Below are 12927 nucleotides of genomic sequence, written 5' to 3'. Positions count from 1 at the left end.
TGGACATTGTTTTACACACACATCAAACAGGCCAAATAAATAAATATGTAAATAAACAGCAACATCATAGACAAAAATGGGAAAAAAAGAAACCTTTTACCTTTGGCCTTTTAAACCATCTCCTACAAACCCACTACTTATAATACAGCTAAGTACATACCACAGAAAGTTACTGCAATGCTAGGAATAAGATTTTTTGTTGTTGGTGTTTGTATTGCTTTTTTACAAAGTTTTTTTCTCCTTTGAGATTATAATGAACATGGTCACACTACAAGTCAAGTCAGAAGTAGGACAGAGAACAATCTGGAAGGCTTGCTTCGTCATCTGAGATCATTAAAAATGGTTGATCCCTGGGATGCCTGGGTGGTTCAGTCGTTAAGCATCTGCCTTCGGCTCAGGGCGTGATCCCGGGGTCCTGGGATCGAGCCCCACATCGGGCTCATCCACTGGGAGCCTGCTGCTTCCTCTCCCACTCCCCCTGCTTGTGTTCCCTCTCTCGCTGGCTGTCTGTCTCTCTGTCAAATAAATAAATAAAATCTTTAAAAAAAAAAAAGGTCGATCCCTAACAATATGTAAAAAAATGCAAAATGTAAATAAAAAATACAAACAAATTTTCCTTCTTAAAGTACTTTTAAGAAGGAAAGCAGAATGGGGTGCCTGGGCAGCTCAGTTGGTTAAGCATGGGACTCTTGGTTTCTGCTCAGGTCATGATCTTAGGGTCCTGAGATGGAGCCCCAGGTGGCTCTGGTAGTCAGCAGGGAGTAGGCTTGAGATTCTCTGCCTCTCCCTCCCCCTGTGCCTCTCCCTCTGTTCACCCATGTGCATGTGCTCTCTCTAACATAAACAAATAAATAAAATCTTTAAAAAAAATAAAGGAAGGCAGGGCCTTGGAAGTTTTGACTCACCCTTCTGCATCCCCCTAGCCCCCCAGATTCTGATTCCCATTGTGGCTTTAGCTGGTTGGGACTGTCCACTTGGAGGTGACCATGTTTAGAGTCTGATATGGGAAGCGGAGGTTGAATAGGTCATGGTAGCCTCTGTTTTCATGAAGTTCAGCTTTTCCTTTTTTGCTGTCTAGTCATCCTCAGTGTTCTTGGGCTTCTTGGTGTGGAGATCGTCATCCTCATCATCTTCAGCTGCCCTGCGCCCGTAGCTGCCAAGCCTTCCTCTCCATCCTCTTCCTCACCACCTTCCTCCTCCTCCTCTTCCTCCCTGCTTCTTCCTCTTCTTCATCTGCCTCACTGCTGGCCTCTGCTCCCCACCTGCCTCTTGAGCCTTCCCATGAGCAGATGCAGCTCTTCCGTTCTCACCTTCTGTATCGTCTCCTGCAAGTCCTTGGTGGTCATCTTCGAGCTGGTGTCCACGGTTGCCTTTGACACGGTGGGGCACACTGGGGACCCGATGCAGCCGGTTAGAAAGAGAGGGAGAGTTGGAGGACTCTAGCGATAAAGCTTCGGGAGTCCGTGGTGGCAGAGGTGGTTGCTGCGAACCCTGAGCGGGACTGGGAATCATGCAAAGACGGCTTTTCAGAGCAGCCAGTGGGGCTGTCTCCCCACGTGAAGTAGGATCTTGAGCAAATCACACGGAAGCTTTGATTTTCTGTTTTCTGTAATGTAAAGTGGACATAAAATACTACCAGTGCAGTCCACTTTGCAAAGGTGATGTTAATTAAATCTGTGTGAAAGCACACTAAAAAAAGAGTTAAGAGTTTTACAAATGCAAGTCTTTGTTGTTATGTAATTGAATGAAATTAACATTTTACCTGCCTGGAATTTATTTGCTGCGGTCCTTTGCTTAAGGCACACCATTAGACATAGATTCCTGGAGGAGAGCTGCTAGTCATTAAAGAATTACCAAATGCCTAGGAGCACATGCTAAGCCCAGCGACAGAGGTTCCACATGTGTGTTAGATGCATGACAAGTACAATGCATCTATGGTCCACTGACTGAAACAGTTTCTAGATGCATAAAAGTATTTTTAGGGTAATTTCTCTCTCTTTCTCCCCACCTCTCTTTTCTGCCATTTCATTTTTGGGGAAGTATTTATGACCTCAAGCAAGTTTTTTGATCATTCTGCACTTGTGTGTCCTTATCATCAGTAAAACGTAATAATGATACTTACTTCAGAGTGTTTATCTCCTTATTTATTTCAAAATGCTAAATGCCTAGTATGTACTGGGCATTGTTTTAGTTTCTGGGAATTCAGTGATGAACAAAACAGACAAAAATCTTTACCCACTTACATCCTAGTGATGGATAAAAACAGTAAATAAGAAAAATAAGACTACAGACTATGTTAAATGGTGTTAAGTGCTAAAGAGAAGAAGAAAGCAGGAAAGGGAAAATAATGATTAGGGATGGTAAGGATGATTTGCCCCTTTAGACATGGTGGCCCAGAAGGCCTCACTGGAAAGTGGCTATTTAGTAAAGACTAAAGACCAAAGTAACTGAGACAGGAAGTCACAACGCTATCCTGAGAGGGAAGCATTCCACATGTGTTGTGTGTGTGTGTGTGTGGTGTGTAATTGGGAAATTGCAAATGAAATAACTTATGTCACTCACAGTAGGTACTCAGTACCTGGTTGTTAACCATGAAGGGACAAAAATATTACGTCTGTAGGTTCTGCATGGGGGATTCTGAATCCAGAAAGAATGGCTTTGTAAATAAAAATGCAAAGCAAATAAAATGAAAGCACCGTTCACCTCAAATTTGTACATGGGGAGTGTTAAGAAATCTCAATGCAATGTTTATCGGTCAGGTGCCAAGAGCTAGCCCCACCCTTTCACACGCCTGAAGACTTCTGCTGGCTTAGTTATTACTCATTTGTGAACTCGAATTCAAAATGGCCTTGGGTAAATTTTATGACTTGCAGATCCATTAGAAGTACTAAGGGGAGATAGCTTTTAAGGTTGGTGTCAGAGCGGACACTGATACCTCCCTCAGTCCTTCCTTTGTAGTTGCCTCTATAATAGGATATTGAGGTTAATGAACCATAGACCAAACTAGCTCTAGTGCTCTTATTATTCTTTTCAGTGACCTAGTATGACTTTTTTACTAGACTCTGAGACAGCAAATAGCTTTTAGCTCTTGTTCCAACTCTCGTTGATTGGGAGTGACTGACTGGGGCCCAGTCTTGATGAAGGCTGAAGCCTCTCTGGGCTCATCAGGAAAGAGGGCTGTGATGGTTAATTTCATTTGTCAATGTGACTGGGCAACGGGGTATCTAGATATTTGGTCAAACATTATTCTGGGTGTTTCTGTGAGGGTGTTTTTGGATGAGATTAACATTTAAATTGGCAGACTGGGTAAAGCAGATTGTTCTCCCTAATGTAAGTAAGCCCCATCCAATTAGTTGAAGGCCTGAAGAGAGCAAAAGTGCTGACCCTCCCTTGAGTAAGAGAGAATTCCTCCTGCCTGATTGCTTTTGAACTGGGGCATCAGCTTTTTCCTGTTTTTGGACTTGGACTGAAACACTGGCTCTTCCTGTGTTTCAAGAGAGCCTACCTTAGTATTGGCACTATACCATCAGCTGTCTTGGTTCTCAGGTCTTTGGAGTCAGATGGGAGCTAACCCATTGGCTCTCTTGGGTCTCACCCTATAGATCTTGGGACTTGTTGCCTCCATAATCATGTAATATCATATCATAATTCCTTAGAATAAATCTCTTTATGCATATATCTCCTATTGGTTCTGTTTCTCTGGAGAAACCTAAGATAAGGGCTATGATTGATTAGCAATGTCTGCTATGGTGATAGGAGTGGAACATGGTCACTCACATTTTCAAACTGTATAAAAGTTTCATGTACAACTGTGTGAGGAACTAAGCCAAAGTTTTGAATATATTTCATTAGAGGCTAGTGTTTCAAGACCAGTCAAACTCCCAGATCTGAAATAATACAGGCATATGTTCCATAACGTGCTAGGAAGAATCTTCAAGGAGATACTGAAAGTCTGTCTGACATCTGCAAAGCATCAGAGATTTGTGAATGGACCCTGGTTTTGTTAGAAACAGACAGTAAAGCAATGGGAAATGAGGATAGATCAAGCTTTGATTTATTTGGCCATTTGATACCACCTTTGACAACTTTGTCTACCTTGACATGTCAATAAAGTTATTAAAATGAAATCTGAAAAAAAGTGGAGATCATTAGGGCGTAACAGGGTTTCATTTCTAAGTCATAGTGCTCAGCAGACCAAGAGAAGCTAAGCCAAAGGCATAGAGGGACTGCTTTAATTTCAGGCTGCCACTCACCTCTGCTTGACATTTGACAATGTACTTAAAAGTGCTCCTAAGCACACCAAGGGAAATGAATGAGTAAATAATTGGTTGCTCCTTTAAAAATAGAAAATATCAGGCTTGGATTTAATTAACTGCCATAAATTATTCTCAGGCTAACTGTTCCGAGAGGAGCCACTTTTACCCTTTGCCTCCAATGAAGGAAAATTGTTCAGGTCACTTACAGTTTCACTTTCTAAAGTAGCAGTATGAGGTAGTATGTCCCATCACTGAGAATATTAAGGGACGATGAGATGAAATTTCTATACTGTGTCAGAGATTGGACTTGAAAACTTGTAATATTTGGGTGCTAAGTCATCTCCGTTGATGCTTTTCTTGAAGTCATTTGTGACAATGTTTTCCTGATATAAACTAGTAAAATGAACAGAGCACCCAACCCCTCTCTATTTTTGAAAAATGTTGCCCATCTCTGCAAGAACTCATTACTAATGTGAGGAAAAATAAGGCTGATCACATGTAGAGTAATGGATGTCCGGGAGAGAACGGTCTAACTTAATACATGTTTACTAACATAGACTGTGGTAAGGCACGGTGCTAGATCCCATGGAAAATGCAAACATCAATACTTATACCATCACATCTAGTAAAAAGTGACATGGCAGGTTCTCAAATAATTATACGATGTGCAGCAGACGATAAGAGATTTAGAAGTGATACAAATAAAGTGCTGTGGGTTGACAAAAGAGGGAGGTATTAATTTTGCATAAACTAAGAAGTAGATGATGGAACAGTTACAGAAGGTTTCTTAGAGGAGAAGGCATTTGAGCTGAGACTTCAGAAATAGGAGGCTTTTACATGGAGAGCTGAGAAAAGAGCAGCTCATGCCCAGGACACTGTAACAACCAAGGCTTGGAGTTTGGAAAGCAGCAGGGCATTGAGTGGGAGATGAGATTGGTTTGGGGAGATCATAGAGAAAATTAAATGCCAGGTGGAAGTGGGTGGGCTGATTTTATAGTGTTTGAGGCAGGAATAGCAAACAGGGGCTGAGTTTTAGCAATACTCCAGCAGTGTGGAAATATATGTGGTGGTATTTTGGGGGACAGGACTAGAATCTGGCTTAAAGTTGCTCCCAGAGCCCACAGAAATTATAATTTGGCCTGGACTAGGGTTTCTGAGAGGAGGCAATTGCTATGGAGGTAGAAATAGAAAGGGTGGTGTATCCATGTGGTTGGACACTCTGAATGTGAGCAGAGTTGGGCCAGGGAAAAGTAAGTGCAAGGTTTTATTCTCAGGTTGTAAATGATCCCTGAGGAGATGGTATCAATTTAAGTCTTTGGTATCAGTTTAAGTCCTTGGTATCAATTTAAGTCTTTACCTCTAGTGCTGGAGGTGAGAAGTACTGCTCTTGGCCAGAACAACTTAGACCCTGACATCCCAGCAATTCCATCTTGTTGCTAAGCTTCTAGCAAGATGTGACTGGTTATGGCTGTGTATACACAGGGCACATGATGGTGATTGGTATTTTGGGCTTGGTTAAAAACTCTCATTGTATGTCTGTGTGTATACATAAGTGGTGGGAATCCAAGAGTAGGCCTACTTATTGATAAATTTGGGACTTCCTCAGATGACTAAAATGCTAAATGGAAAAGAATATTTCAATAATCCAGAGTCCCAGCATTTGCCTTGTTTTGTAAATATCAGGAAACTCCTGGGGTAGAAGTCAGTGGGCCAAGTGTCAGGATCTGGGAAATCACTGTGGTAAGGAAAGGCATTAATGCTTGGTTACCCTGTTTTTTTTCTCTTTTTTTCTTTGGTTGACCCTCAAATAATCTGATTTGCCTTCAGTTAACCCATACAAACTCTTTTGTTGGAAAAATGAAGAAGTTGGAGAATAAGATGTCTCTGGAACAGAGATCTCTGGAACAACCTGCAGTGTTTGAGGTTTTTTAGTCATTAGATAAATTGTTTTTTAATGTCAACTTCATCATTTGGTACCTGGGTTTCAGTAGCCAGCTCACATCTGAACTTCCTGGTTTCACATTTGCCAAAGTGACAGAAAAATAGACCTTCACCAACTCGGCCAAACTCAAAGACTGTAAAAGAAAGGAAAAAATGATATTTAGATGGTAGAGAAGGGGAACAACCGGCGTTGAATGATAACATGAAGCTGAGGTTGGGATGGGCAGGGATTTAGAAAGTATCGCACAGACACCTGGAACTGGGGTGGAAAGAGGTAGGTAATTGGAAGAAGCCTTCCCTACGAGGTGCAACTTGGTATCTCAGATACTGAGATATTGAGTAACTTAGATTACAGAGAGTCACAGACTCAATGGGAGATGTAACAGCTATTATTCTGGTGAGAGCAGAGTGGTCCTCAGAGCTGTAGAAATTTGGAGTCTTGTAATACCACTTCATGCTGAATAACTTGCTCTTTGTCTCATAGATTTATCCAGCTGTAAAACTGGAAAGGACACTAAAATATTCTAGTCCAGCATTCTTATTAAGCAAATGAGGATACCAAGGCTCAGTCAGTAAGAGGTGAGGTGAAGATTACTAGAACTTATCTTTTCATAGAATCATCTGTAGTCTGTTACATTTTTCAGACTTTCAGGATTGTAGTGGAAAAATGGCAAGAAAACCTGGGGTATAATTCTGACAAATAAAAATAAGTTGTTATTGACCTTTTTGATTATCTCTTTTCTCACCTGTCATGACTGCCAACTAGGATAGTTGTAAGGGTCAATGAAAGAAATGATGTGTATGAAAGTTAAATTCCAAATTGCTGGGCAAATATAAACCACCTTGGTGATGCTGATAATTGATCAGAGATTGAATGTCAGAAGTGACCTTGGAGCATGCCCCATCTGGTCACGTGGACTGATAAAGAGCCTGAGGCCCAGAGAACTGAAAAGCATTGTCCAAGGCACACAGTGAATTACTGGTTGCTGCCTCAAATGTTTTTCAAAGTATGCTTAGTATAAGTAGCTTGTAGTAAATAGTGAGTGGCAGAGCTGCCCCTAAAACCCATGTGCCTTTACTCTTAGCCCTGGGCAGCTTTTCTCAACAGGTTAATGGGTGTCTTTTCACTTTTAAGTCTGAAAATTTCCCTAGGAGTAAGACTCAGCTCCATCTAAAGAGTGTCATTTTGGCCTTAATTTCTTCACCTGGATGTGGCATAGGAAGCATGTCTCCATTTTCTAACTGGACCTATAGTGTGACATGTTTTTTCAAAGGATACTGGTGGACTTTTCTATGCGGGAAGGGACTGGCTGTAGATAGCAGACTTGAGCTGTTTTGGCTTAGATGCAAAAGCATTTTCACATCAAATCATAAGCAGCAGGAGGAAAATCCATCTAATAATTTGCTTCTATCTCCTTTTATTCATAAATCAGTTCAATCAATAACTATTTGAAATGTGAAAGCCTTTATTTGGCATGTCACCCGAAGAGAAAAGGGAATATTACATTTTTTTGGAGAAAGAGTAACATGCTTTTCTAAGTTTGAAAAAGGGGTAAGCATCGAAATTTGGCCTCTTGCCCTATTCTGGGGATCCGGCAATACTATCGTGAAGTAGGGAGTTTGTGCACTAATTAAAGTGTCTTACTGATGACTTGTTTTGATTCCAGGATAGACACCAGATGTCACTCAGCCCACAGCATGGAGAGTTACTCTTAATTACAACTTGAAGTTGCCCTAGTTGGAGGTGATTCCTCCTCCTCCCTTGTTGAATAAATTAATTCACACTAAAGAGTCTGTTTCTGCTCTCATGTTGTTTTCCTTTGTCTACCAAAAAATGATGCCTTATTATAGCCCTGGACACTTCTTAAGGGTTATCCAAAAATGTTAACCCAAGCTAAAAAGGATTTCCAATTCAACAGGAGCTCTATTACACGTGCCCTTTGCACTTTCTTTGTGTTTCTTCCTACATTTCCCAACGTTTGAGTCACGTGTAACTTGTGCCAAGGCATTTTCTTCAGAATGTGTTCAGCTGCCCCATCCACATGTCCTGAGCCGACAGTACATTTATCTCTACTGATTAGCACTAGAGAAAGACAGCTGTCTTTAGCCAGCCGTAATCTGGCTTGAGTTCAATAATTCCGATTGCTTCTGCCCATGAACGTAAATGAGGAAAGAAAAAGCTTTGTTTTGATTAGAGCTGACTTCACTTCACCTCCCAAAGCTACAGATGCTGCTTCCAGTAGAGACAAGCATGGCTTTCATAATTGACTCAGATGGCACTAAGCTCTATAGGGCACAAATTCTATAAAGATCTAATAATTTGGTCTACCCCAACAAGGCTAATCTTTCACAGGGCCCCAGGACCAAGCCTTCAATCTTGTTTGGGCCTTTAGTATTATCTGGAAAAATTCTTCAACTTGGGGCTTTATTTTATTTTTTATTTTTTTGGATATCAGTCTTTTTTTATTTTATAGGAGTTATTAAAATGGAAGAAAATTCAGTTTAAAAGGACTTTCTTTAAATTGATAGTAGCCGTAGAAGTTAACTGAATACTTTACATGCTAAGTATAGTCCAAAAGTTTTATATTCTTTTTTTTTTGATGTTTGTAAATGAGGATAGAGTGTGTTTATCCATATGGTATATATTTTTTTAATAATAATTTTTTATTATGTTATGTTAGTCACCATACAGTACATCCTTAGTTTTTGATGTAGTGTTCCATGATTCATTATTTGCGTATAACACCCAGTGCTCCATGCAATATGTGCCCTCCTTAATACCCATTGCTGGCCTATCCCAACCCCCATCCCCCCTCCCCTCTGAAGCCCTCAATTTGTTTCCCAGAGTCCATAGTCTCTCGTGGTTCATTCCCCCTCTGTTTACCCCCCCTTCATTCTTCCCGTCCTTCTCCTACTGATTTTCCTGCTATTTCTTATGTTCCATAAATGAGTGAAACCGTATGATAATTGTCTTTCTCTGCTTGACTTATTTCACTTAGCATAATCTCCTCCAGTCCCGTCCATGTTGCTGCAAATGTTGGGTAATCGTTCTTTCTGATGGCTGAGTAATATTCGGGCTTTAGAAGTATAATAACTAGGAGAATTAGAGGACAAAATGGCAACAACATGGGAGATGACTTTATAAGGTATACTGAATTATTTGTTTTGGTCTGTCATCAGTTGATATTGGGTAGAATACGCTGGCATTCCTTTTTGTGCTCTTCTAGGGAAACCAAAAATACCTTGTCGGTAGGAAACTGACTTTTGAAAGCTTTAGCTAGGGACATTCGTCATAATCTTGTTATTTCTTACTAGTCAAGTGGCGTGGAAAAAAACCACAAGTTTTGTACTCAGAAAGATCTGAGCTTCAGTTTCTTTATCTGAAAAATGGGATAAAAATGCTATATATATTAAAGTGTTGCTATGAGGGTTAGAGAAAATGCCTGGTTGATAATAGCAGGGCTGGTTTCATTGCCATTATTGTCCTTAGAATACTTGTCTACATTAATCTTTAGTATTTTGGTACTTTGGCTCCACTGAAGTCTTCATTCCAATGGTGGTTTTATTGAGAACAAAAAAATGGGATCTTTGTTCTAAAGAGTTATTGATAACTAGTCAAAAGCTTCTTGCTTTAAATTGGTGGTTCTCTAACATAACATAAACAAAAAGATAAATAGCCATTTAGGATGTGGAGAAACTGGAACATTGCTGGTGGGAATGTAAAATGCTGCAATCACAAAATAATAAAGTGGTACAGTCATATTGGGAAAAAAAATGAATTGGTGGTTCTCAAAGTGTAGTCCTAGCATTAGTAGTGTGAACGTCACCTGGGAACTTGAAAGACATGCGAATTGTCACCCTACCCCAAACCTACTGAATCAGAAACTTTGGGGACTTGGTAAAAATGCAGATTATCGAGCCTTGCCCCAGACATACTGAATCAGAAACTTGGGGGTGGATTTTAACAAGAGGGTGCTGTTGCATGCTATAGTTTGAGAACCACTGCTCTAACCTGTAAATTTGTCAGCTGAAATTAATCTTTCTTTGAGCTTCTAAATACATTACAGTGTAAATCTGGACACGCAGGGACCTCTCTAGAATGAAGTGGGTACTATCTTGCAGAAGTTCTATTGTGACCCACTTTTTTTTTTTTAAAGATTTTATTTATTTATTTGACAGAGAGAGAGACAGCCAGCAAGAGAGGGAACACAAGCAGGGGGAGTGGGAGAGGAAGAAGCAGGGACCCTGGGATCATGCCCTGAGCCGAAGGCAGACACTTAACGACTGAGCCACCCAGGTGCCCCTCTCATGATCCACTTTCTGATCCTCTTGGGGAAAAGAACACCTCCCAGTCAGAATGCCTCTTAGGACTCACTCTTCTTTTAGTGGCACTTTCCTGCCCTTCTGACTACGGCATGACCACATTGACTATAAGGATATGCACAAAACAAAAAGGAGAAAGATATTAAAGATAGCAGCAATCAACCCCCAGATATTCCTGTCCTTGGGCTATGAGTCAGAGAGCAAAGTCCTTGTTTAAGATTCTGGCTTACAAGGATTTCATTATCTATAATTTGGGGGTTATATTGGTTTATTGTGATACTTCTGAAGTCTGAGATCTCGGGAGTGACACGATAATAATTTTTTGGTAACTAACAATGCCTGTGATTATGGATAACTCTTGAGGTAGTTTTTCTCCACCAATCGGCTCATTCTTCGTGAATACCCTTCCCAAACTTTTGCAGCTCACCTTTAAGGCATCTGAAACCCCTGGGTATTGAAAGAAATGATTAATAGCACCTATTGATTTTTAAAAGTAAGGAAATACGGTGACATGAAGCTGCAAATAGGAAAGTTAAATTTTCCATTACACATTCACTTTTTAAAGGGTACTTGGAAATGACTTTCTAGGGGGAATGTCAGTGAGTTTCTAAATATTAAAAATCTTCTCATTTGATGTGTAAAGGTGACAAATGCTCACATTTATATTGCTGTTCTTGTGTCCTATGGCACAGAACAATCTCTTCCAAATGTATCCAGACCAGATAAGTTATTCAGAAGAATCTTTCAACTTTTACCACTATACATGTTGGATTAAAGGGAAAATGTGCACACAAATTTGATCATTATATGCATTTTATATTTTTGTATATATACCTATAAATGGTATCTTTCTACACATAGCCTTTTAATTTCTCCATATTCCTAGAAGGCCTGTCCTGGGGCGTGGCAGAGGCTGCGTTATAACAGTAGAGAACCAGGCCCACACTGCTTAGTGGTGTCGTAGATCAGGTGCACATTTGAAACTGGAATCTAGGTCTTCCGGTTTCCTTGAAGTAAAATAATTTCTGTGGGACATCTGTGTTCTTGGAATTGTGGGTGTGTCCTTACAGAGTGATTTTACACTTGCTTCTTTAGTGATTTGGGGTTTTCATGGGTTCTGGAAAAATTATGTCAACTTCCAGGCTTGTAATTCATACCACCTACAAAGCATACATTTGTATATCACAACCACATGTGGTGTGGCCTTGGCATTCCTATTTTTCATATTTATCTTAGAAGGTGTTTATTTTTTCCCCACCCAGTGCCTGGAGTCGACAGCAAAATGTCTTGTAAGTTTTTAACTTATTGTGTAGAATTTTTCTACTCCTTTTTCCCCTACAGGTCGGGTCATGTCTTGAGCATTCTCACCTTATGCAGCTTTCCAGCTTCTGTCTCTTAGGTTAAGACTGTAGTATGATGGGCTGAAAGATGGGCCCAAAGATATATCTATGTCCTAATCCCTAGAATTTGTAAATATTACCTTATTTGGAAAAGTATCCCTGCCAGATGTGATTAAGTTAAGGATCTTGAGGTGAGATGATCATCTTGGATAATTAGGCGGTCTCTAAATCCACTGGCAAGTTTCCTTATAAGAGAGAAGCAGAGGGAGATTTGAGACAGTAGGAAAAGTAGAAGACGTGGACACACAGAGGAGAAGGCAATTTAAGACAGAGGCAGAGACTGGAGTGATGCATCTACAAGCTAAGGAATGCCTGCAGTCACCAGCAGTAGGAAGAGGTGAAGAACAGATTTTTCCCTCCGAGCCTCCTGAGGGGGCAGGTTCTTCTGGCACCCTGATTTCAGGCTTCTGGCCTTCAGAACAATGAGGAAATAAATTTCTGTTGTTTTAAGCTACCAAGTTTGTCACAGCAGCCACAGAAAACTAATACACATGGCTTCTGCTCCCTCTAGAGCTTTAAAACCTCAGCCTGCAGCTTCTAGGACCTACATTCCAGCATGCTATCACTTCTGTCCCCACCTATCAGGTTAATTCCAGGAATGCCATTTATCCTATAATAACATCTCCCTGGAATTGAGCAACCTGCGACACTTCCACTCTGGACTGATGTTTCCTCTAGTTTTAACCAGGAAAAAAAGAAGAGTTGTTTGTATTTTGTTTTGCATCCAGCTATAATGCTTAAGATAGTTTTTTGTTATATTAAATCTAGAGTTTCTATGGTTATTTGTAGTGAGTAATTGATCTGCATCAACTCAGTCTACTATTTTTGGGGGACAAGGAGTCCCTGTGTTAGGTTCTCCAGAGAAACAGAGTCACTATCTGCCAGGAAGTCCCATGGTCTGCCATCTGCAAGCTGGAGAAATAGGAAAGCCAGTGGTGTAATTCAGTCTGAGTCTGAAGGCTTGAGAAGCAAAAGTGTCAGTGTTCTAGAGGAGGAGAAGATAGATG

General features: G+C 40.5%; 1 pseudogene; it reads right to left on the bottom strand.

Annotated features, from left to right (window-relative positions):
- Positions 1-1074: 1074 nt before the first annotated feature.
- The window catches only part of LOC113259288 (prothymosin alpha-like), a 62245-nt pseudogene continuing 50392 nt past the window's right edge, over positions 1075-12927 (bottom strand).

The sequence above is a fragment of the Ursus arctos genome, unplaced genomic scaffold, assembly GCF_023065955.2.
Source record: "Ursus arctos isolate Adak ecotype North America unplaced genomic scaffold, UrsArc2.0 scaffold_7, whole genome shotgun sequence".
Classification (NCBI taxonomy): domain Eukaryota; kingdom Metazoa; phylum Chordata; class Mammalia; order Carnivora; family Ursidae; genus Ursus; species Ursus arctos.
Note: the sequence above shows the minus strand (reverse complement) of the source record. Positions and strands in the feature narration are given on the sequence as shown.